This window comes from Coregonus lavaretus, assembly GCF_964263955.1.
Source record: "Coregonus lavaretus genome assembly, chromosome: 15".
NCBI classification, from domain to species: domain Eukaryota; kingdom Metazoa; phylum Chordata; class Actinopteri; order Salmoniformes; family Salmonidae; genus Coregonus; species Coregonus lavaretus.
The window spans coordinates 37,367,541-37,394,666 of NC_140002.1; the positions used below are offsets into that span (position 1 = coordinate 37,367,541).

The following is a 27,126-nucleotide window of genomic DNA, read 5'->3' on the forward strand; positions in this document are numbered from 1 at the left end:
AAAACCGGGAATGTGCATTGTGCCATATCTGGTGGCTCACCATTTCTATTGGAGTCATCTCAGGGTAAATACTACTGCCTCGTCCTTGGAGAAACGCTGGACAGGGAAATCAACTCTCAGTATAATGTCACCATCATAGCCACAGATGAAGGGACCCCGTCTTTGTCCAGTACTAGTATTATTACTCTGATGTTAATGACAATGCGCCACGCTTTCCAGAACCCATTGTTAATGTGTTCTTAAAAGAAAATAGTCTGGCAGGATATTTTATATCTGTTGGGATTGCGCTGGATTCAGATTCAGAAGCAAATGCTCAAATATTATTTACTAGAGCCCATAAATAGGCCTACAGCTTTGCAGACACCTGTCAATGTGAATTCTGCAACAGGTAAAATGTACAGCATGCAGTCAGTGAACTATGAAGAAGTGAAACAGTTCCAGTTCCAAATTCAGGCCACATACCCTGGTGTTCCTCCACTAAGCAGCAAGGTCACTGTCAACGTTTTTATTGTGGATGAGAATGACAACAGTCCTGTGAATCTCCCGCCTTATTCTGACCACGGCTCCGTTAATTCTGAGAACATTCCCTATTCTGCTGAAGCGGACAAATTGGAACCAGCAATGAACACCACACACCCGGAGCTGGTCTTCCTCCAAATCTACCCAGCAGTACGACGTGTGTTTAGCTCTGACAGACTGAAGAGTGAGTGAGTAGATTTCCCCACGCCATTTCCACCTGCTGATGCTGAGCTGATCAGTATTAATGGTGGGGACACAGATGCTTCCCAACACTATATTAGCATATTCTATATCATTCTACTAATAGTGTTTTGAAACAGTTACTTACATGTGCCTGTAAGGCATTGTTGTTATGTTTTTATCTTTGCTGCTAATTAATAGGCAAAAGATCCAACCAAAGATCCAGGTTTGGAAAGAGCATTGTTTTGTACTGGTTTGAGAGTAGGCACATATGAACATTTGCAATCCCACCTGTGCTAGAGTGGCTACCAGGAACTATTGACTACGCTGTAAAAACAAACAAACAAACAAACAAACAAACAAACAAATAATCCTGTTGTTTTTAAGGTAACTTACTGGCAGCCGTTACCTGTAAATTACTGTAAAAGTATGTTAGCGTAAATTCCAAAGACATTTGGTTTAACAGTATATTATGACCCTTTCTCTTCAGAAAAGGGCTGACTGTTTTCATGTTTCAACGCTGGGAGTCGCTGTTGACCATGATAGAAATGCACCTGATTGAAATCCTGGGCTCCTCCTGTCCTTAGCTACAGGGTGTCTATATGTAGGCTAGCATAGCAGTGGAGCCTTTGTTGAAGAACACATTTAAATACTTTGAGGTACAGATAAGTCGTCTGGGTGGAATGTCGTGAATTTTTAGTTCTACTCCTACCTAGTTTTCAATCTGATCAATTTTGGATTACTCTGGATTACGGTGTCAAGGAGCTGAGCAGCGATGGGTTTGTGTGACCGTAGGATACGTGTTTGGATACAGTGTTTTGTGCTTCTTTATTCATGGGGATTGTGTTCCGGACAGACCATCTACTCGGTGTCAGAGGAGGTGGATAAAGGCACAGCTGTTGGAAATATCGCCAAAGACCTCAATCTAAATGTGCAAGATCTGGAATCAAGAGGATTTGAGATTGTAACAGGATCGAATAAGAGGTATTTTGACATAAACCGGGAGTCTGGGCTTCTGTTTGTCAATGAAAGAATCGACAGGGAGATGCTGTGTCAGAATTCAGTCAAATGTTTTGTAAATGTTGAAGCAATTTTGAAAAATCCAACTAATCTCCATCACATTGAGGTTAACATTATAGACATAAACGACAATGCACCTTCATTCCGAAACTCAATTCATATCTTCAATGTTACTGAATATGCCTCTCCAGGAGAGAGATTTTCTTTGCCTAAAGCTCAGGACATGGATGTCGGCAGTAACTCTGTGAAAACCTACAAGCTGAGTCCAAATGAACACTTCTCCCTGGATGTACAGAGCGGTGGCGAGCAGATGTTTGCTGAGCTAGTGTTACAGAAACCTTTAGACCGAGAGAAACAGGCTGTGATTAAGTTGATAATGACTGCTGTTGATGGAGGAAAACCTCCTATTTCCGGGACACTACAGATTATTGTCAACGTTATTGATGTAAACGATAATTCCCCATTTTTCAGCGAACAACTCTACAAAGTTCAAGTTCCTGAGAATGTCCCAAGTGGAGCAACAATTCTTACTCTAAATGCGACTGATTTTGATGAGGGTGTAAACGGAGATATAGTTTATTCTTTAACGACAAACGAAGATTCAAAAAATACAGAAATGTTCTCCATTGATCCACAGTCGGGAGTTGTCATCTCTAAAGGCAAAATAGACTATGAGGAAAGTACCGCATTTGAGATTCGTGTACAGGCTAAGGACAGGGGTCTCCCTCCTCGTAGCAAGCAGTGTAAAGTCTTAGTTGAAGTGCTTGACGTGAATGACAATGCTCCAGAGATAGCTGTAACATCACACATGGGCGCAGTGAAAGAGGACTCTCTAATTGGCACCGTTGTCGCGTCCATAAATGCAATAGATAAAGATGGAGGTAAAAATGGACATGTTATGTGTGCCATAGTGGGAGACGTTCCTTTTAAACTGCTCTCTACTTATAATAACTATTATTCTGTTGTAGTGGACGGACCTCTAGACAGAGAGAGAACTTCGCAGTATAATGTCACGGTCAGTGCTAAAGATGAGGGCACCCCACCTCTCTTCAATACCACTGTTATTACAGTTCAGGTTTCTGATGTGAATGACAACCCACCTCGCTTTTCAGAACCCATAATAAACGTTTTTGCAAAGGAGAATAGTGCCGTGGGAGTTTTAATTTTAAGCTTGACTGCAAGTGATCCCGATGTCAATGAGAATGCTCAAGTTGCGTATTCGATGCTGGAAACTAGCAACAACATCCCTTTGTCTATGATGATAAACATTAACTCTTTAACTGGTGAGATTTATAGCATGCAGTCTTTTAACTTTGAAGAAGTAAAAAAGTTCCAATTTCAAGTTCAGGCCACAGACTTCGGTGTTCCTCCACTAAACAGCAACGTCACTGTCAACGTTTTTATCCTGGATGACAATGACAACAGTCCTGTGCTTCTCCCGCCTTATTCTGACCACGGCTCTGTTCATTCTGAGAACATTCCCTATTCTGCTGAAGCGGGCTACTTTGTGGCCAAGATCAGGGCTGTAGACGCCGACTCTGGTTATAATGGGCTCCTTTCTTATCACATCGCTGAACCAAAGGGGACCAATCTCTTCAGAATTGGAACCAGCAATGGAGAAATAAGGACTAAGAGACGAATGAGTGACAATGACTTAAAAACTCACCTGTTAGTCATTTTGGTGTCTGATAATGGAGAACCGTCCCTGTCTGTGACTGTGTCTATTGATGTTGTGGTCTTTGAAAGTACAGGTGACATGCAGACAACTTTCAGGCAACTGCCTGTAAAGGAGGAACGTTTCTCAGATTTAAATCTGTATCTGCTTATTGCCATTGTGTCAATATCAGTGATATTTATACTGAGCCTCATCAGTTTAATAGCTGTAAAGTGCCACAGGACAGACGGCAGATTCAGCAGGTACAGCGCCCCAATGATCACCACACACCCTAACGGGAGCTGGTCTTACTCCAAATCTACTCAGCAGTATGAGGTGGGTTTTAGCTCCGATACACTGAAGAGTGACGTGGTAGTTTTCCCCACACCGTTTCCACCTGCTGATGGCGAGCTGATCAGTATTGATGGAGGGGACACTTTCCAAAGGACACGAACTCTCCCTAACACAGAGAAGGTAAGGGCAACTATTATTATTATTTTTTATTGCGTTGTGTCGTTTTTTTCCACTGAAAGATTATTATTATCTTGCTTGCACTTTGTATATATTTTCTTAAATATGTAAATAAATAAAAAATATTGCACGAATTAAATCCTATATTACTTACTGAAACTGTTCAAATTGTATTGGTGCGGTTTTGGTTAGGTAAAAAGAAGCTCAAAATCAATCAATGAGGTACTGTATAAAGCGTCACTATTCAGCATCATGGACAGCGACATACGGCTGCTTTGATTAGTGTCAGTCTCATTCCTGCTCACATGTTTTCTCGATTAAATTGATGCAATGTTATTAATATTCTCCTCTATTATATAAATATACCAACCTGTCGAAATATAGTAGTTCGGTTGTTTATTGTAGAAGCAACAACTAGTAAAGACAAAAATGTATGTGTACACCATAGAATGTAAGAGCTCTTGGTGTCGCTGTAGACCGTGATTATATTCAGCTGACTGCTATGTGGGGCTCCTTCCTCCCCTAACTCCCACTGCTGAAGGTAGAGTCAGGGGATGCACTTTAGATAGGCCTGTATGTAGAAAAAACCGTGGAATACTAGAGATTTGTCTTGTAAAACGCGATCTTAGCAATATTACGAATCTACTGTAAACAACTCACAGAATAATCAGACGGTCAGTACATTGTGGATATTGTTGGATTCGGATTCTGCTGCTTCTTTGTTTATGGCATTTATCTTCCGGTCAGATCGTCTATTATGTCTCAGAGGAGGTGAACAAGAGAACCGTTATTGGGAATATAGCCAAGGACCTGAATCTCAATTTTCAGGAACTTGAGTCCCATATGCTTCAGATTGTATTTTGTTGTGAACCTAAAAACTGGCGTCCTATTGGTGAATGAGAGAATCGACCTGGAGGAGCTTTGTGAGACCAATCAGAAGTGTTCTTTAAATGTGCAGGCCATTGCGCACAATCCTCTAAACATTTTTCGTGTTGAAATAGAGACACTGGATATAAATGATAATGAACCTAATTTCTTGGTAAATTCACTGGCATTAAATGTTTACGAAAACGCTGCTGCGGGAGAGCGATTTCTTCTGCCAGTGGCTGAGGATGCGGATGTGGGCCGATGTGGCCAGTATTAATGGAGGAGATACTGTTCAAAGGACTCAAACTCTGCCAAACAGTGAGAAGGTAAGGACAACTTTTCATAATAAATATTTTTTGTCATTGAGTTTAGATGTATTTTTTTTTACTGACAAATTGTTATCATCTTGCGTGTATATTCTACACATTCTTCTTAATTTGAATCCCTTCTAACTTGACGAGAGAGTACAACTTGTGTGGGTATGTTTAGGTTAGGTCAAATCCAGCTTTGAATGCTGTGGTGTTTAGCGTTTCAATTCAGCTCTATGGACAGCGACATACGACTACTTGCATTGGTTTGTGTCAGACTCGTTCATACTAACATGTTTTCTGCAGCACGGTTGTTTTGTATTATTTTTGAACCTGTCAAAATATTATAGTTTTTTGGGTTGTTTATTGTAGAAGTAACAACCAGTATAGACATGCACATGCCTGCGCTTAATTTATGCTAAATAGTTATCCGCAGTCTCTAGTGCCAGGGGTAGTTTCGAAAGCCCTTTGTTCCATATTGACATGTGCTAGCAAGTCTCTCACTCTACATGATGTATTTGGTCGTGTTTGCAATGTCGCAGAACTCTTAATCGTTTTGGATACTCATGCGTATTACGCATGACCAACCCAGCTTTTTTATAGTTCGAAGATGCGTTCTTGTTATAGTTGTATCCTTTTATTTGAAATAGTACTCTTTAAAAGGTTGATTTTGGCCACAATTGGTTTGTTAACAGTGACGGTGGTGTAATTGACACATAACAGATTAGTTTTGTCAATAGTATTTATGCTGTAGCCTATACATACAGAAAACACAGGATGTCGCTGTTGACCATGATAATTATTAATAGGAGGATTAATGCTGGACTCCTTCTCTAGTGAATACCAAAAAGGGAATCGAGTTGAAACCAGTTTTTTGTTTTGGGAGGAGAGGGAAATTATAGTTTGTCTTTTTGTCCGAGATCACTTTGGTTATACTAGCACGGACTAGCAGAGCCTGCATTAGGCTATGCACATTTTTCCCCTTTGAGTATTGTTGTAATTAGCGCTTACTTGTACAGCGATGGGCCTGTGCGACCACAGAAGACGTGTTAGGATACGATATATTCTGCTGCTTTGTTCATGGGGATTGTGTTCTAGACAGTTCGTGTATTCCGTCTCAGAGGAGGTGGATAAAGGCACATTTGTTGGAAATATAGCTAAAGACCTAAATCTAAATTTGAAAGAACTGGTTTCGAGAGAGATTCAGATTGTAAGGAGGTATTTTGATGTCGACGTGAAGACGGGTAATCTTTTTGTCAATGAGAGAATTGACCGAGAAGCCCTCTGCCCAAACTCAGTAAAAGGCTCCTATTGATGTTGAGGCGATATTGAATAATCCTATTTATATACATCGTATTGAAGTTAACATTGTGGACATAAATGACAACCCGACATCATTTGCGGAGCGCATCCACGTTGTCAATATGACTGAATCCGCCTTTCCAGGGGACAGATTTCCTTTACCGTTCACCAGTGATGCGGATGTTGGAAGTAACTCTGTAAAAACCTACAAACTGAGTCCAAACGAACTATTCTCTCTGGATGTACAGAGCGGTGGCGAGCAGTGTGTCTGCTGAGTTAGTGCTACAGAAAGCTTTAGACCGAGAGAAACAGGATGCGATAAAGCTTGTACTGACTGCTGTTGATGGAGGAATACCTCCACGATCCGGAACTCAACAGATAGTAATTCACGTAATAGATGCGAACGTAAATACTCCGACTTTCTCCAAACCTCTCTATCAAATGCAAGTGTCAGAAAATGTTGCATTTGGAACATAATTCTAACTTTAAACGCAACAGACTTAGACGAGGGGGTGAACGTTGAAATTGAATACTCATTCACTGGGAAAGGAGAAATGGGCCCTCAACATGTCTTTAAACTCAACCAGCATACTGGTGAATTAACAGTAAAAGGGCGTTTGGATCACGAGGAAAACCCTTCATTTGAAATCCGTGTACAAGCAAAAGAGAAGGGTAATCCACGAAGGAGTGCCTATTGCAAAGTCATAATTGAAATACTTGATATGAATGACAATTCCCCTGAGATAATAGTGACGTCACCTCCTGTCGCATTGCAAGAGGATGCTAAGAAAGGAACAGTTGTGGCTTCAATAAATGTGCGTGACAAAGATGGTTGAAAAAATTGACTCATCAAGTCCGAAGTAATCGGAGATGTTCCTTTTAAATTACAGTCATCTTATAAAAACTATTACTCTAGTTGTAGACGGGCCTCTGGACAGAGAGAGTGCATCTCTTTATAATGTAACTATTAAAGTCACAAATGAAGGGACCTCACCTCTCTCCAGCGCTAGTGTTATTATGTACACATTTCTGATGTGAATGACAACGCGCCAAGCTTTCCAGAGCCCATAATGATCGTGTATATCTATGAGAATAGTACAGTGGGGTTCCTGTTGGCAGCGTGACAGCGAATCACCCTGATATCGATGAAAACTCTACATTTACTTACGCACTGGAGAAATATACAGCTTGCAGTCATTTAACTACGAGGAGATAAAAACATTCCATTTCCACGTTCAGGCCACAGACTCTGGTGTTCCTCCACTAAGCAACAATGTCACTGTTAAAGTTTTTATCCTGGATGAGAATGACAACTGTCCTGTGAATCTCCCGCCTTATTCTGACCACGGCTCTGTTCATTCTGAGAACATTCCATATTCTGCTGAAGCGGGCTACTTTGTGGCCAAGATCAGTGCTGTAGACGCCGACTCTGGTTATAATGGGCTCCTTTCTTATCATATCTCTGAACCAAAGGGGACCAATCTCTTCAGAATTGGAACCAGCAATGGAGAAATAAGGACTAAGAGACGAATGAGTGACAATGACTTAAAAACTCACCCGTTGGTCATTCTGGTGTCTGATAATGGAGAACCTTCCTTGTCTGTGACTGTGTCTATTGATGTTGTGGTCTTTGAAAGTACAGGTGACATGCAGACAACTTTCAGGCAACTGCCTGTAAAGGAGGAGAGTATATCAGATTTAAATCTGTATCTGCTCCTCGCCATTGTGTCAGTAGCAGTGATATTTATACTGAGCCTCATCAGTTTAATAGCTGTAAAATGCCACAGGTCAGAAGGCAGTTAAAGCAGGTACAGCGCCCCAATGATCACCACACACCCTGACGAGAGCTGTTCTTACTCAGTATGAATGGAGCGGACACTTTTAAAAGAACACACACGCTTCCAAATAGTGACAAGGTAAGCTATTGTTTTCTTTAATGACCCCATATTCAAAACCGTGATTGTAACCTGGTGTTTTTGGTGTGTTTCTATTGTGGATTTCGGTAATCTTGTTTAGGCCTAACTTCAGTTATCTCGAAGGTAGGCCTATATTGGCCTTTTAGGTAACGAAATGTGACTTGCCAGTAGGAAGTTATATTTATGTAAGTAGTTTTGTATTATCTATAATTTTAGGAGATTCGTTTTTGGATTATTGTAGTTGATAAAAATTACGCCATTAAGAGGAGTTATTCAAGCATCCATTCAGCACCACGGACAGCGATTCGGTTCGGCATGCGCTTATCACTTCTCAGTTGCGTAAATAGGTCTTGTAGCATTCTCCTTTATCCTTAAAAAATATATTTTACAATGCATTTCATTTTGTCAGACTATGTTTAGGCTACCAGTCGTTAAACAGCAGAGATCAGTGGCGATTTTAGCATGTACAGTGGGGAGAACAAGTATTTGATACACTGCCGATTTTGCAGGTTTTCCTACTTACAAAGCATGTAGAGGTCTGTAATTTTTATCATAGGTACACTTCAACTGTGAGAGACGGAATCTAAAACAAAAATCCAGAAAATCACATTGTATGATTTTTAAGTAATTAATTTGCATTTTATTGCATGACATAAGTATTTGATACATCAGAAAAGCAGAACTTTAATATTTGGTACAGAAACCTTTGTTTGCAATTACAGAGATCATACGTTTCCTGTAGGTCTTGACCAGGTTTGCACACACTGCAGCAGGGATTTTGGCCCACTCCTCCATACAGACCTTCTCCAGATCCTTCAGGTTTCGGGGCCAACAGTTGTTGCCTTCTCACCAAGCTGCTTGCCTATTGTCCTGTAGCCCAACCCAGCTTTGTGCAGGTCTACAATTTTATCCCTGATGTCCTTACACAGCTCTCTGGTCTTGGCCATTGTGAAGAGGTTGGAGTCTGTTTGATTGAGTGTGTGGACAGGTGTCTTTTATACAGGTAACGAGTTCAAACAGGTGCAGTTAATACAGGTAATGAGTGGAGAACAGGAGGGCTTCTTAAAGAAAAACTAACAGGTCTGTGAGAGCCGGAATTCTTACTGGTTGGTAGGTGATCAAATACTTATGTCATGCAATAAATGCAAATTAATTACTTAAAAATCATACAATGTGATTTTCTGGATTTTTGTTTTAGATTCCGTCTCTCACAGTTGAAGTGTACCTATGATAAAAATGACAGACCTCTACATGCTTTGTAAGTAGGAAAATCTGCAAAATTGGCAGTGTATGAAATACAGTGTATGAAATATGCATGCCAGCAAAGCCACTACACAACACACCACAACACTAAACAATACATTCATTGCACTATAACGGTGAAAAACGGTGCCCACAAACTGTTAGGGCCTACATAAAGCTGTTCCAACAGCAGTCCCAACATCTTACCACTGCTACACCTGGCTATCAGCAGAGCCTTTTCTGGCAGCGACACAGTTAATTCAGCCTCAATCCGTAATTTCGATTAAGACATTAATGAGTGAGCTAGGATGGATGTAGTCAATATAACAATTTGTTCAGCACTTTTGAAATGTACAGCGACATCATTCAGAACATGTGCTGTTCTTACAGTATTCTCTCTGTACACCAAGTCAGAACCGTAGGATAAATAAAGGGGGCATATAAGCAGACAATGAAAGCTCTTACAATACTTGACGATTACATTTCTCTAAAACAGACTATAGGCTACATGTGCACCACCAAGTCAGAACAGTAGGCTAAGTTATGAGGGGAAAATTGACCAAATTATTAGGGTGAGGCACATGGGCTACTAACAGCTTACTACCCAACATACACTTAGTATTACTTTCTTAGCTACAGTACAAATATCTCCCTGGGATATTACATCATTTATGCAGCAGTATACAAGACACCTTTGGTCTCACCTTGTTGTGCTGTGCTCACTTGAACAGGAAGGTGTCGCGGAGGTCCTTCGTGGGCAAATTTTGTCATCAAACTTTGTCATCAGAGTCTGGCATTCTCTGGATTTATGGTGTTTTCAAGACAACGGGGAACTCTGAAAAAAACAAGGTATAATCATGATGACATCAGTGATCTTCAGGATGGAGCTCTAGAAAGAGGCCCGAGATCCCGACTTGCAATTCCGAGTTGGATGTCCGTTCAAAACGTATTTTCCCAGTCGGAGCATGTTTTTTTCAGAGTTCCCAGTTGTCTTGAACTCACTGAAGTTTGAGATTTCCCAGTTCTGAGTTTCCAGTTGTTTTGAGCGCGGCAGAAATCATGCTGGATTGACAGCATGATTATCATTTTAAGCTTGGAAAAGAGACCCTTAAACCCAAACGTGGACCACACACCCACTCCACTGAATAGCAGGCTAGTGATTGCTTTGCAATGCTTGCAGTTAGCCACTAATTCCTTCCAAACCACTCATTGTTGAATTTGCGATTTCCAACTTGTTGAGTAATGTTTTTGTCCAATTGCCGATGAGCACCAATATGTTTTATCTATAATTTATCTTCCCATGACAAGGATTGAAAAGGATTTGCCAGTAGATTGTCGACTTGATTCATGATGATGACTGCTAGCTTGTTAGCTAAGATTTTGGAAGTATGATGTTGTGATCAGTCCAATCAAAGCTACTGTAGATATAACGTGATTTGACATAATTTTATCTGTGGCCAATGATGAGCCTTCTTGGATGGGCACTTCTAATGTAACTGTCACGCTCTGGCTCTAGGGACTCTTTTAAGTTGAGCCAGGGTGTGTAGAGTTTATGTTTTGTGCTCGTTGTGTCTAGTCTAGTTTTTATATATCTATGTTGGCCAGAGTGGTTCTCAATCAGAGGCAACGAGTATCAGCTGTTGCTGGTTGTCTCTGATTGGGAACCATATTTAGTCAGGTGTTTTCCCACAGTGTTTGTGGGATCTTGTTCCGTGTTGGTTTGTGTTTTGCACCTGTGGACGTCACGTATCGATTTGTTGTTTTGTTCGTGTATCATTTAATAAATAAGTATGTTCACCTTCCACGCTGCGCCTTGGTCCTCTATATCCGACGATCGTGACAGAAGATCCCACCAATACAGGACAAAGCAGCGTGCCCAGGCAGGAGAGGAGAAGCGGCGCCAACCGGGCAGTCGTCGGACAGGCGAGGGGCACCCCCAATAAATGTTTAGGGGAGGGCACATGGCAGGGACGACGGGGCCACTGGAGGCAGATAAGGGGCGAGTTGGTGGACGAGGAGAGAAGGCCACCGGGTTACGGGAGCCATTGGTGTATAGAGGGAAGGGAAATGTAGAGGCACGGCGAGAGGTACTGAAGTGTGTTGCCAGTCCGGTCCGGCCCATTCCTGATCCCCGTGTAAGGCCAGTGGTGTGTGTTCCCAGTACGGTCCAGCCTGTTCCTGTCCATCGCGCCAAGCCTATGGTGCGCGTCGCCAGCCCGGCCTGTTCCTGCCCCTCGCACCAAGCCTATGGTCACGTCGCCAGCCCGGCCCGGCCTGTTCCTGCTCCCCGCACCAAGCCAATGGTGCGCGTCGCCAGCCTGGTCCGGCCTGTTCCTGCTCCCCGCACCAAACCTGTGGTGCGCATCGCCAGCCCGTGCCCGTTTCACCGGTGCCTGGTCAGGTACCGGTCAGCTGCTCCACACCGGAGCCTGAGCAATCCGCTCCACCGAAGTCCAGTCTAGCTCCAGCCAGTGGGGCTAGACCAGACCAGGGGCACTACGGGGGGGTTAGTAGAGGGTGGTGGTCAAGCCCGGAGCCGGAACCGCCTCCGAGGAGGAATGCCCACCCAGCCCTCCCCTGTTCGGTGATGTTTAGGCGCGGTCGCAGTCCGCGCCTTTAGGGGGGGGGGGTACTGTCACGCCCTGGCTCTAGGGACTCTTTTAAGTTGAGCCAGGGTGTGTAGAGTTTATGTTTTGTGCTCGTTGTGTCTAGTCTAGTTTTTGTATATCTATGTTGGCCAGAGTGGATCTCAATCAGAGGCAACGAGTATCAACTGTTGCTGGTTGTCTCTGATTGGGAACCATATTTAGTCAGGTGGTTTTCCCACAGTGTTTGTGGGATCTTGTTCCGTGTTGGTTTGTGTTTTGCACCTGTGGACGTCACGTATCGATTTGTTGTTTTGTTTGTGTATCATTTAATAAATAAGTATGTTCACCTTCCACGCTGCGCCTTGGTCCTCTATATCCGACGATCGTGACAGTAACTCTATGGCACACCCAAGGGACTTGCATTTTCGAGCTCTACCCTTAGACTTTGCAGTGAAGTAGTGTCCCCATAAGTGACAGAACACTGAGCAAATCACGGCACAACTAGAGAACATTACCAACCCCTATGCTCCGTATTTTCCGCTGGCTCTCCCACCACCACAGAAAGCACTAAGTTAGGCTGAAACACCTGCATTTTGGAGCTGCCTTACTCAAGAAAGCAAAAAAGAGACCAAGTTTGTATGCGGCTTTATTAACTAAATTATTTTATTTATTTATTATCATTATTTGCAAACTGAAATGTGATACATATTAATGCCAAAATAACATGCAAAACAGGCTCTGCCCCACCTGCCCTGAATGACGGGTCGCCATAGGCAGAGATGTAGGGCCACATTATTTTGTCTTTGAAAAATATTCCACATGGTGTCACTACAGACCATGAATGCTGTATAAAACCCCTCCACTCCTTGGACTCCGCCTCTCACATAATCTTAAATCTCATGTGACCAGTACAGAGGCCTCCTCCGTGAAATGAAACACTGACGTGGACGAAACGAGGGTCCTTTTTTTCTGTAACATCTGGGAAGCCATATGTTGCGTCATAAATTATTTGAATTTTAAGGACCACTGTGTTGCATTATTACCTGCTTGAGGAGACAATGGCTAACTTTACATCTTACTTCCACTCATGGATTTATTTGTACTCGTTACTCCTGTGCTTCATCATGCAAGCGTCCTCCGAACAGATTGTGTATTTGATTTCAGAGGAGGTAAAACAAGGTAATTTGTTGGCAATTTGGCTAAGGATTTGAATCTGAACGTACAAGATATGGAATCGTGATGTTTCAGATCGTTTCTGCATCAAAGAAGAGTAACGTCGATGAAAATCTGAAAACGGGAATCTTGTTTGTGAGCGAGAGAGTTGATCAAATGCTCGCTCGTGCTCTTTACATCTAGAGGCCATTGTTAACCATCCCCTCAGCCTGCATCGAGTGAAGATAAATGTTATGGACATCAATGATAATCCGCCCACTTTTCATGTGAAAGAACAGGTCTTTGATATATCTGAGTCAGTGCTTCAGGTGCTAGGTTCTCGTTGATGAGTGCTTTGGATCCCGATGTTGGATCAAACGGGGTGAAAACCTACAACCTCAGTCCGAATCAATACTTCTCTTTGGAAGTACAGAGCGGTGGAGAGCAGAGTTTGTCTGCTGAGTTAGTGTTAAAGAAAGCGTTAGACCGAGAGAAACAGGCTCTTATCAAGCTAGTAGTGACTGCCGCTGATGGGGGAAAGCCTGCTCGATCCGGGACATTGGTAATTGAAGTTAATGTGCTGGATATTAATGACAACAGTCCTGTTTTTAGCAGCCCACTTTACAAAGTACGTGTGTATGAAAACGCAGCTCCAGGAACTAAGATTTTAATACTGAATGCGACTGATCTAGATGAGGGTCCAAATGGGGAGATTTTGTATCTTTTCAGCCGACATTGTCAGGAAAACAATCTAGATACATTTTATATTTGACGGTGACATCAACGTTAAAGGAGTGATCGATTTTGAAGAAACTGCTTTTTATAAAATTAGGGCTGAGACCCTGGACAAAGGCCAATCAGCAATGGGTGCTCATTGTAAAGTGTTGGTTGAAGTAGTTGACGTTAATGACAACATACCAGAGATAAGTGTCACATCATTGTTACACGCAGTGAGGTAAGACTGGCACTGCTATCGCACTAATTATTGTCATAGATAAAGATGGAGGAAATAATGTAAACTGTAGATTAATGGGTGAATCACCCTTTAACCTTCAAACTTCTTATCGTAATCACTACTCTGTTGTTCTCAACGGGGCATTAGACAGAGAGAGAGTGCCTCACAATACAATGTTACTATCTTAGCAACAGATGAAGGAACCCCTCCTCTTTCTAGTGCAAGCGTTACCACGGTTTATATTTCTGATGTTAATGATAACTCACAACGTTTTGCAGACAGTACCCTTAATGTGTATGTCAAGGAAACGCACCCGTTGGAATGCTAATGTGCACTGTGTCCGCACACTAATGAACATGCCCAAGTTTCGTATTCTGTCTTGGATAACAACTCAAAGGGAGCTGCAGGTTCTCATTTTGTCAATAGTAACTCTTTAACTGGTGAACTTTACAGGTTGCAGTCTTTTAACTATGAGGAGTTTAAAACGTTTGAGTTCCAAGTTCAGGCCACAGACTCTGGTGTTCCTCCACTAAGCAGCAATGTCACTGGTAACATTTTTATCCTGGATGAGAATGATAACTGTCCTGTGAATCTCCCGCCTTATTCTGACCACGGCTCCGTTATTTCTGAGAACATTCCCTATTCTGCTGAAGCAGGCTACTTTGTGGCCAAGATCAGGGCTGTAGATGCCGACTCTGGTTATAATGGGCTGCTTTCTTATCACATCTCTGAACCAAAGGGGACCAATCTCTTCAGAATTGGAACCAGCAATGGAGAAATACGGACTAAGAGTGACAATGACTTGAGTTACAACTCACCCGTTGGTCATTCTGGTATCTGATAATGGAGAACCTTCCCTGTCTGCCACTGTGTCTAATGATGTTTTGGTCGTTGAAAGTACAGGTGACATGCAGACAACTTTCAGACAACTGCCTGTAAAGGAGGAAAGTTTCTCAGATTTAAATCTGTATCTGCTCATTGCCATTGTGTCAGTATTAGTGATATTTATACTGAGCCTCATCAGTAAAATGCCACAGGACAGATGGCACATTCAGCAGGTACAGCGCCCCAATGACCACCGCACACCCTGACGGTAGCTGGTCTTACTTCAAATCTACTCAGCAGGATGACGAGTGTTTTAGCTCCGATACACTGAAGAGTGACATAGTAGTTTTCCCCACACCGTTTCCACCTGCTGATGGTGAGGTGATCAGTATTAATGGAGGTGACACTTTCCAAAGGACGCAAACTCTTCCAAACAGTGAGAAGGTAAGGAAAGCTTTTCATAATGTATTTTTTTGTCATTGAGTTCAGATAAAGGTGAGCCTTTTTCACTATTCACAATAAGTACTGGGTCTGTTACTCTGTTTTATTCATTCACTGTTCATGGCTTCGGTTTTATCAACATTTTATTGTTGGATGATTAATTGACAGTGACATTTTCTTCAATTGTGAAGTGAAGTCAAATTTCACAACAGCGAATGCTGCTTCATCAAACGTAGCGTTAGTAGCCTGCGGAAGTAGAGTATAGGACTATTTCAGTGCCACCAAGCTAGACAGCAGAATCAGTGCTTCAGCACCACCACAGTGGAAAGCAGCATCAGTACTGCATGCCTATTTCAGCATAATCGGTGTGGAAAGCAGCATTCGTACGGAGGTATAGTATAGGCCTATTTCAGCACCACCGGTGTGGAAAGCAGCATCCGTACGGAGGTATAGTATAGGCCTATTTCAGCACCACCGGTGTGGAAAGCAGCATCCGTACGGAGGTATAGTATAGGCCTATTTCAGCACCACCGGTGTGGGAAGCAGCATCCGTACGGAGGTATAGTATAGGCCTATTTCAGCACCACTGGTGTGGAAAGCAGCATCAGTACTGCCTTGCGTTCAGCAGGACACAATGTTTTGCAACATTCAGATAGAAATATGTAATGTAGAACAAACATGCCTCTCCGACATAAAGACCAAGCAATCATGTTTCTATCTGCAACATTCAACAACGTTTGGCTACTGAACGTGGCCCTGAGGTATAGTATAGGTCGAAATGTCAGTCATCTGTTTGACTGTGTGTTTTGGTTCTCACTGAGGATATGAAATGATAGCATGTTTCTGTAATGCCATCCCACAGGTCAGTTATGCATGAGTCCTTGACAGAGGACACGGATGAGTCCAGCTGTATGTGCGTCAAGCCTGAGGTTCCACCTGGCCCGTCTGGCAGAGGCAGATACATGGATTAGAAGTGCCAGGGGCTGAAGGCCGGAGCACTGGAGCAATCCCACCTGCATTATGTGTGGAAGGCAGGAGGATTCACTCTCACTGCTGCACTGAGAGCGATACTGCAACTTCAGAGAGACATGCCTGGGCTAGAGCCCTGCTCCTCTCTCTCTCTCTCTCTCTCTCTCTCTCTCTCTCTCTCTCTCTCTCTCTCTCTCTCTCTCTCTCTCTCTCTCTCTCTCTCTCTCTCTTCTCTTTCTCTTTCTCTTTCTCTCTCTCTCTCTCTCTCTCTCTCTCTCTCTCTCTCTTTCACGTGCTCTCTCACTCTCTCACAATTGCTTTCTTTCTTTTCTCTCTGCGGTTTTCACAGATTTCACAGTGTCTTGTATCACCATATTACAGCAGGCTCTCATGAAAAGTGTGCTACACTAATCCTTAATAAGATTTCAGTATTTCCTCTAACTCTTTGTAAGTGCTTCTAGAGGCAGACTGAACCAGTTGAGGGGATTGAGTCTCATTGTGCTCCTGGTTAATCACCTCATCCATGAGAGCAGAATATTACATAGAGCCCACCTATATGTTGGGCGGCTGGGATAAGGATTCTGATTAAGGACAGTTTTTCACTTGTTTGCCTTACAGATGAAGTGTGTGTCACACTGAGATGACACATCTCATAAAGTGGCTGTGTATGTTGATGTTTCATGTTTAATGTTGTACTTTTTCTCCCGTCTTAGGTGAAGTTGAGAATGTATGGTACGGTGTTAATGTCCACTCTCTGAGCTTTTGTTAGATAACATTTCTGGGAGTCAGAATACTGGTTCTCTAGTTCTCCACAGGGCCAATTACTCATACTGCATTATAAGCCATATTCAAACACTAGTGTTCAGATAGCTTCCCAGTAATACTGAGTTTCTAAACTTTGTCTGTCTATAGTTAGTAGTGCTGTAGAGCTGTCTCAGGAAGAGAGATTAACAATTCCCTGCTGTGCAGCAAAGACAGAGGAGAGAGGATGGAATAGGGAATAGGAGCGACAGGATGTCCTTTCATATCTTCTTATTTTGTTTGTAACTTAAGCAAGCCTGCTGCAACCGCCCAAGGGAATTCAAGAATAATTTTACATTCGTATTAATCGACACACCGTCACATGCAGGTCTCTCTCTCTCTTTTCTCATCCCTACCTTATCTTCTTCCTATTTTCTCTTACTTTTCATCATCTCTTTCCTCTCCGTGTCATATGATGTACTGTTTTATATTTTGTTTTATATGTTATGTAAGTGCTTTAATATGTTTGGAACCCAGGAAGAGTAGCTGCTGCCTTGGCAGCAGCTAATGGGGATCCCTAATCAAAACAAATACATTCCCTGTGTATTGGTTGGACAGATGATTCAGACATGGCACCTCTTCTATTGGTCCTTCATTTCGTCATGTGTTATTCAGCAGGGCCAGTGGGGAGGCAGCAGCATGCCTCTTACAAACCTGGCCTAAGCAGTGTGACACACACTGTCTTTAACAACCACATAGTCATGAAGAGTGAAGCTCTCAAATTCACAATTAAAGTCTACTTCATTAAAACAAATATCATCCACATAATCTCATACTGTGCTGTAGGAGAAAATGTCGTTTGTCCAATTGAAATGTTCATTTTAAGGTACATCTAAAATGGTAATCCATAGCCATCTATCTGTCGTTATACAACCATCATTAGTCCACCACATCTATTACTCATATCACATCCAAAGGTCATGGACCAAAACCAAGAGCATAACATCACTACAGATCAGCACAGACAACCTGCACACCAGTGGAGGCTGCTGAGGGGAAGACGGCTCATAATAATTGGTGGAACAAAGCAAATGGAATGCCAGCCATTACCACAAGCCTGTCTTCCCCAATTAAGGTGCCATCAACCTCCTGTGCTGCACACACATATGAGAGAGAGAGGGAGAGGGAGAGAGAAATTGAGATAAGGCGAGAGCTAGAGAGAGATAGATGGAGGATGGAGGATGGATGGATGAGAACACATACAGATGCATACCTAGATATCTCTTCAAGTATGTGATGTATTTCTAATCATGTTATTGTCTTCTCTAAGATGTACAGTATGTTGTTTCTTATGCATGGCTGTCGCTGCCCAGGCTATCATAATCGAGTGTTTCTAACAGTCAGTCTCTGAATGGCTTGGCTGGTATGTTTCTGCGGAGGGCTGCAGGTGGCAGACCAAGCTAAGCTGAGCTGTGTGTGAGACTGCCAGAGCAAGCTGTTCACTGGCGCCCTCTGTCTGTGTAGTGGTGGTGATGGAAGGTGGGAGGACGGGAGATTTATCTGGCAGCGTCTGTAGAAGGCTCCAATTTGACCTGTCTTACTTAGCCAAGAGATTTATCCATTAGAAACCATCAGTGGTTGACATGGTTTTGTGTCAGTAATCTCCCCCAATTTCTGTGTGATGTGATGTTCTCTTTACCATAAAAATAGTATCACAAAGGGAAATCAGTCAGTGTGCCAATGACATCACAGAGGAACATGTATTTTGTACTGTGCTATCATAGTGACTGTTGACTCACAATATTGAGGTCACAGTGCACTCACTGTCTCTCAGTCAGGACATAACAGTAACTGTTGATAAAATGACATAACCTGCAGACATATAGGTCAGGGATTTCTCACTCATTCACATAATAGGCTAAGGCGCCTCGTCTTCTGTGGAACAATTGTGTTTCTCTAGGAATTGTTATGGCTTCCCATGCTCAGTGTGATATGATTAGTCACAGTTTCAGTGTGAGCGTGTGAGAGCGGCTGAAGATGCTTGACCCATTTCGATCAGTGTCAGAGCAGAGAGAGGATACACTGGCTGGAGCTGATGAGGAGGAGCTGTGAGGTCATCAGTCATCGCCCAAAGCCGTCTGATTACACCAGAATGCACAGAGGAGGGCAGTGAGGTCATCAGCCCGCTCCAACAGCTCTGGTACTGGATCAGAGTTCATAAGGAGGAGCGTTGGGGTTATCATTCATAGCAGAGGGCTCCAGGACTGAAACAGGGTGTAGCAGGATATATAGTAGAAATGTTATGCATTGGCACAGAGACACAGACAAAAATTAGCAGTCATTCTCTGACTCAAGCCAGGTTTCTATTACTATGTCATATAATCAATCAATCAATCAATTTTATTTTATATAGCCCTTCTTACATCAGCTAATATCTCGAAGTGCTGTACAGAAACCCAGCCTAAAACCCCAAACAGCTAGTAATGCAGGTGTAGAAGCACGGTGGCTAGGAAAAACTCCCTAGAAAGGCAAAACCTAGGAAGAAACCTAGAGAGGAACCAGGCTATGAGGGGTGGCCAGTCCTCTTCTGGCTGTGCCGGGTGGAGATTATAACAGAACCATGCCAAGATGTTCAAAAATGTTCATAAGTGACAAGCATGGTCAAATAATAATCAGGAATAAATCTCAGTTGGCTTTTCATAGCCGATCATTAGAGTTTAAAACAGCAGGTCTGGGACAGGTAGGGGTTCCATAACCGCAGGCAGAACAGTTTAAACTGGAATAGCAGCAAGGCCAGGCGGACTGGGGACAGCAAGGAGTCACCACGGCCGGTAGTCCCGACGTATGGTCCTAGGGCTCAGGTCTCTCAGTTGGCTTTTCATAGCCGATCATTTAGAGTTGAAAACAGCAGGTCTGGGACAGGTAGGGGTTTCGTAGCCGCAGGCAGAACAGTTGAAACTGGAATAGCAGCAAGGCCAGGCGGACTGGGGACAGCAAGGTGTCATCATGCCCGGTAGTCCTGACGTATGGTCCTAGGGCTCAGGTTCTCAGAGAGAAAGAGAGAACGAGAGAATTAGAGAGAGCATACTTAAATTCACACAGGACACTGGATAAGACAGGAGAAGTACTCCAGGTATAACCAACTAACCCCAGCCCCCCGACACATAAACTACTGCAGCATAAATACTGGAGGCTGAGACAGGAGCGGTCCGGAGACACTGTGGCCCCATCCGAAGAAACCCCCGGACAGGGCCAAACAGGAAGGATATAACCCCACCCACTCCGCCAAAGCACAGCCCCCGCACCACTAGAGGGATATCCCCAACCACCAACTTACAATCCTGAGACAAGGCCGAGTATAGCCCACAGAGGTCTCCACCACAGCACAAACCAAGGGGGGGGCGCCAACCCAGACAGGAAGATCACGTCAGTAACTCAACCCACTCAAGTGACGCACCCCTCCCAGGGACGGCATGAAAGAGCACCAGCAAGCCAGTGACTCAGCCCCTGCAACAGGGTTAGAGGCAGAGAACCCCAGTGGAGAGGGGAACCGGCCTGGCAGAGACAGCAAGGGCTGTTCGTTGCTCCAGCCTTTCCGTTCACCTTCACACTCCTGGGCCAGACTACACTCAATCATATGACCTACTGAAGAGATAAGTCTTCAGTAAAGACTTAAAGGTTGAGACCGAGTCTGCGTCTCTCACATGGGTAGGCAGACTGTTCCATAAAAATGGAGATCTATAGGAGAAAGCCCTGCCTCCCGCTGTTTGCTTAGAAATTCTAGGGACAATTAGGAGGCCTGCGTCTTGTGACCGTAGCGTACGTATTGGTATGTACGGCAGGACCAACTCGGAAAGATAGGTAGGAGCAAGCCCATGTAACGCTTTATAGGTTAACAGTAAAACCTTGAAATCAGCCCTTGCCTTAACAGGAAGCCAGTGTAGGGAAGCTAGCACTGGAGTAATATGATCAAATTTCTTGGTTCTAGTCAGGATTCTAGCAGCCGTATTTAGCACTAACTGAAGTTTATTTAGTGCTTTATCCGGGTAGCCGGAAAATAGAGCATTGCAGTAGTCTAACCTAGAAGTAACAAATGCATGGATTAATTTTTCTGCATCATTTTTGGACAGAAAATTTCTGATTTTTGCAATGTTACGTAGATGGAAAAAAGCTGTCCTTGAAACAGTCTTGATATGTTCGTCAAAAGAGAGATCAGGGTCAAGAGTAACGCCTAGGTCCTTCACAGTTTTATTTGAGACGACTTTACAACCATCAAGATGAATTGTCAGATTTAACAGAAGATCTCTTTGTTTCTTGGGACCTAGAACAAGCATCTCTGTTTTGTCCGAGTTTAAAAGTAAAACGTTTTCAGCCATCCACTTCCTTATGTCTGAAACACAGGCTTCTAGCGAGGGCAATTTTGGGGCTTCACCATGCTTCATTGAAATGTACAGCTGTGTGTCATCCGCATATAACTCTAATTGACCTTGGAGATTCTGAAATTCAACAGTTACATTCATCTGCTGCCACATATTCTGTGCATGCCAGGATTTATCTCCTTGTATAAAGTCCACCACAAGCTAGTATTGTACTGTTCAGGTTATTGTACTAAGACAAACCAATCTCTCAAGCCATAGGAGCATGGGTAAGGGTGTAGTTGATGTCTAAGCTTCATATCAATTGTCACCTGCTTGATGTAGATACAGTATATCATAACACAGACTTAGAAATGAATAGACCTGACTTGCTCCTCTGACATATTGAGGTGTTGGGATGGACAGGGCACTAATCAGCAGGCACTGTGAAATGTGCACAATGTTGGGACCTCATACAATACTGCAGTGACTCATGGACACTAGAGGGCACCCACTGTCACATCTAGTCATGCTGTTTCTGTACACAAACGCTTCAGCTGGAGGCTGCAGCAGTCTCCGGTCGCAGCTTGAGAACAAGAGAGGAGGGAGAGAGAGAGAGATGGATAAATAATTGGAATGAGTGGGGGATGGTGTCTGATAAAGGGAGGAGTAGAGAGAGAGAGGGATATGCCGTTTTGAGTGCTGTTAGAAAGAGAGGGTGGTCCCTGTTGCTGTTGAGCCTATAGCTGGTTGTGTGACCGCAGTTGCCCTTGCTGAGGGCGCTGTTCTGCTGTGCTGTGGTGGGGGCTGTCTGTCTGCTCTCTCAAATGAGTGCACCTCAGCTGAAATCCAGAACACTTACATAAGCGAGGAGGTCAGGAGCAGATGTCAAACAAGGATCCTCAGAGAGAGATGGAGGACATGTCTGAACATGTGTCCCGTCCGCATTGGGTGTGAGGTCAGATGCCAAAGAGAATGCGCCACTGTCTGGGGTTCAGAGGTCATCATTATGTTGTGTCAACATGAAGGGGAGTGGAGTGGGTGGAGCCATCAGCCTTTAATCCACTTAGACAGACCCCTCGTCCCCTGCTCACTGTCCTGTGTCCTCCCTTGTACTTATTTTTATGTCGCTCTCTGGTCAAAATTCAAATAAGCTTAATTGACAGGAGAGGAGCCATATACAGTGAGGGAAAAAAGTATTTGATCCCCTGCTGATTTTGTACGTTTGCCCACTGACAATGACATGATCAGTCTATAATTTTAATGGTAGGTTTATTTGAACAGTGAGAGACAGAATAACAACAAAAAAATCCAGAAAAACGCATGTCAAAAATGTTATAAATTGATTTGCATTTTAATGAGGGAAATAAGTATTTGACCCCTCTGCAAAACATGACTTAGTACTTGGTGGCAAAACTCTTTTAGGCAATTACAGAGGTCAGACGTTTCTTGTAGTTGGCCACCAGGTTTGCACACATCTCAGGAGGGATTTTGTCCCACTCCTCTTTGCAGATCTTCTCCAAGTCATTAAGGTTTTGAGGCTGACGTTTGGCAACTCGAACCTTCAGCTCCCTCCACATATTTTCTATGGGATTAAGGTCTGGAGACTGGCTAGGCCACTCTAGGACCTTAATGTGCTTCTTCTTGAGGCACTCCTTTGTTGCCTTGGCTGTGTGTTTGGGGTCATTGTCATGCTGGAATACCCATCCACGACCCATTTTAAATGCCCTGGCTGAGGGAAGGAGGTTCTCACCCAAGATTTGACCATACATGGCCCCGTCCATCGTCCCTTTGATGCGGTGAAGTTGTCATGTCCCCTTAGCAGAAAAACACCCCTAAAGCATAATGTTTCCACCTCCATGTTTGACAGTGGGGATGGTGTTCTTGGGGTCATAGGCAGCATTCCTCCTCCTCCAAACATTGCAAGTTGAGTTGATGCCAAAGAGCTCGATTTTGGTCCCATCTGACCACAACACTTTCACCCAGTTCTCCTCTGAATCATTCAGATGTTCATTGGCAAACTTCAGACGGGCCTGTATATGTGCTTTCTTGAGCAGGGGGACCTTGCGGGCCCTGCAGGATTTCAGTCCTTCATGGCGTAGTGTGTTACCAATTGTTTTCTTGGTGACTATGGTCCCAGCTGCCTTGAGATCATTGACAAGAGTTCTGGGCTGATTCCTCACCGTTCTCATGATCATTGCAACTCCACGAGGTGAGATCTTGCATGGAGCCCCAGGCCGAGGGAGATTGACAGTTATTTTGTGTTTCTTACTGTTGTCACCTTCTCACCAAGCGGCTTGGCGATGGTCTTGTAGCCCATTCCAACCTTGTGTAGGTCTACAATCTTGTCCCTGACATCCTTGGAGAGCTCTTTGGTCTTGGCCATGGTGGAGAGTTTGGAATCTGATTGATTGATTGCTTCTGTGGACAGGTGTCTTTTATACAGGTAACAAGCTGAGATTAGGAGTACTCCCTTTAAGAGTGTGCTCCTAATCTCAGCTCGTTACCTGTATAAAAGACACCTGGGAGCCAGAAATCATTCTGATTGAGAGGGGGTCAAATACTTATTTCCCTCATTAAAATGTAAATCAATTTATAACATTTTTGACATTTGTTTTTCTGGATTTTGTTGTCTTTCACTGTTCAAATAAACATACCATTAAAATTATAGGCGGATCATTTCTTTGTCAGTGGGCAAACGTACAAAATCAGGAGGGGATCAAATACTTTTTTCCCTCACTGTAATGGTGTAAAGCAATTGATAGTAAGCAGAAATAACACATTAACCCTAAAACATAGCACAAGTTATCAAAATACAACACAGAATGAAGATAACGACTGGAAATGGGTCTCCCTTCCATCCCAAATCTTTGCTCTCTCTCTCTCTCTCTCTCTCTGTCTCGCTCTCGCTCTCTCGCTCTCTCACTCTCTCGCTCGCTCTCTCTCGCCCTCCCTCCCTCCCTCCCTCCCTGTTTCTCTCTTTCTCACTTTCTTTTGCTCTCTCTAATACATGCACATAAAAATACAGTTGAAGTCGGAAGTCTAAATACACTTAGGTTGGAGTCATTAAAACTTGTTTTTCAACCACTCCACAAATGTATTGTTAACAAACTATAGTTTTGGCAAGTCGGTTAGGACATCTACTTTGTGCATGACACAAGTCATTTTTCCAACAATTATTTACAGTGTGATGCGTGTGATAGAAGGAGTCAGGCGCAGGAGAGTAATACGCATCCAAAGAGTTTATTCCGTCGATAAACAGTTGCGCAAGCATGCGACAACAAAACTCAGGCACAGGGGAAATATCTACACTGGCAACAACAAGGTAAGGGTAGCTCAACCGAGCACTTATACAATTACTAATTGGGGATAAGGACCACGTGTGTGTGATTAATTAGACAAGACAAGTAGAGTGATGATAAATGGATTGGCAGCAGCTAGTAAGCCGGTGACGACGAACGCCGAAACCTGCCCGAACAAGGAGGGGAGGCAGCATCGGCGGAAGTCGTGACAGTACCCCCCCCCCCCCCCCCCCCCCCCTTGATGCACAGCTCCAGCAACGCGCCAACCCTGGCCTCGGGGACGGCCAGGAGTACGCGGAGCAGGGCGAGCCAGATGGCGACGGTGGAAATCCCGTAACATTGAGGGATCGAGGATATCCCTCACCGGGACCCAGCACCGTTCCTCCGGGCCGTACCCCTCCCACTCCACGAGGTACTGAAGGCCCCCCACCCGATGCCTCGAATCCAGGATGGAACGGACCGAGTATGCTGGGGCCCCTTCGATGTCCAGGGGAGGTGGAGGGACCTCCCGCTCCTCAGACTCCTGGAGCGGACCAGCTACCACCGGCCTGAGGAGAGACACATGAAACGAGGGGTTAATACGGTAATCAGGGGGAAGTAATAACCTATATTTGACCTCGTTGACTCTCCTCAGGACTTTGAACACACCCACAAACCGCGGGCTCAGCTTCCGGCAGGGCAGGCGGAGGGGCAGATTCCGGGTCGAGAGCCAGACCCGATCCCCCGGTACAAAGACGGGGGCCTCACTGCGGTGGCGGACAGCGTTGGCCTTCTGACGACGCATGGCGCATTGGAGGTGAACATGGGCAGCATCCCATGTCTCCGCGGTCTGGCTTTGGTGCCACGGTGCCAGAACCGGTTGGTAACCTAGAACACACTGGAAAGGCGTTAGGTTAGTGGAGGAGTGGCGGAGAGAGTTCTGGGCATATTCTGCCAATGGCAAGAACACCGACCACTCCCCCGGCTGGTCCTGGCAGTAGGACCTCAGGAACCTACCCACGGCCTGATTTACCCGTTCCACCTGCCCATTACTCTCGGGGTGGAACCCAGAGGTCAGGCTGACCGAGACCCCCAGACATTCCATGAACGCCTTCCAGACCTTGGACGTGAACTGGCGACCTCGGTCAGACACTATATCCTCTGGTACCCCATAGTGCCGGAAGACGTGAGTAAACAGGGCCTCCACAGTCTGCAGGGCCGTGGGGAGACCGGGCAGAGGATGGAGGCGGCAGGACTTTGAGAAGCGGTCCACAACGACCAGGATGGTGGTGTTACCTTGGGAGCGGGGAAGATCAGTCAGAAAATCATTGCTAAGGTGAGACCATGGTCATTGTGGAGCTGGTAACGGTTGTAGCTTACCCGCTGGGAGGTGCCTAGGTGCCTTACTCTGGGCGCACACCGAGCAGGAGGAGATGTTCATCCTCACGTCCTTAGCCAAGGTAGGCCACCAGTACTTTCCGTTCAGGCAGCGCACACGACCGATACCTGGGTGACCAGAGGAGGGTGACGTGTGTGCCCAGAAGATCAGACGATCACGGATAAGAGCAGGCACGTACCGCAGCCCAGCTGGACACTGCAGTGGAGATGGATCTGTGCGTAATGCCTGCTCTATATCCGCGTCCATCGCCCATACTACTGGCGCCACAATGCGGGAGGCCGGGAGTATGGGGGTGTTGTCTCTGGGCCTCTCCTCTGTGTCATACAGCCGGGACAGTGCGTCTGCCTTTACGTTCTTCGTACCCGGAATGTATGACAATGTAAAATCAAACCGGGTGAAGAATAGGGCCCACCTGGCCTGGCGAGGATTCAGCCTCCTCGCTGCCCGGATATAGTCCAGGTTACGGTGGTCCGTCCAGACGAGGAAAGGGTGTTTCGCCCCTTCGAGCCAATGCCTCCACATGGTCAAAGCTCGGACAACAGCCAACAGCTCCCGATCACCAACGTCGTAGTTCTGCTCCGCCGGGCTGAGCTTCTTTGAGAAGAAAGCACAGGGGCGGAGCTTGGGTGGCATGCCCGAGCGTTGGGATAGGACAGCACCCATCCCTACCTCGGACGCATCCACCTCCACTACAAACGGTAGTGATGGATCAGAGTGGGCTAGTACCGGAGCTGAGGTGAACAGACCCCACAGTCTCCTGAAGGCCAGATCCGCCCCAGCAGACCAGCGGAGCCGGGACTGTCGCTGTCCTCCTCCGTTCTCTCGGCCGGCAGCTCCACCCAGCTCCATCGGTTCGAGGACTGAGTCTTCCGGGGTGGAAACGGGCAGACCCCTACCAGGACGTCCTCTGGCTGCCAGCATGTTGTCCAACCGAATGGCCA

The 27,126-nt window shown here is 44.8% G+C and overlaps 1 pseudogene across 1 annotated transcript; it reads left to right on the plus strand.

Annotated features, from left to right (window-relative positions):
- Nucleotides 1-1,474: 1,474 nt before the first annotated feature.
- Nucleotides 1,475-17,873, plus strand: LOC311143129 (protocadherin alpha-3-like; annotated as a pseudogene). Its single transcript has 4 exons — nt 1,475-3,885; nt 6,118-6,648; nt 14,635-15,443; nt 17,826-17,873. The product of its transcript is annotated as a protocadherin alpha-3-like (transcript).
- The last annotated feature ends 9,253 nt before the right edge of the window (nt 17,874-27,126 follow it).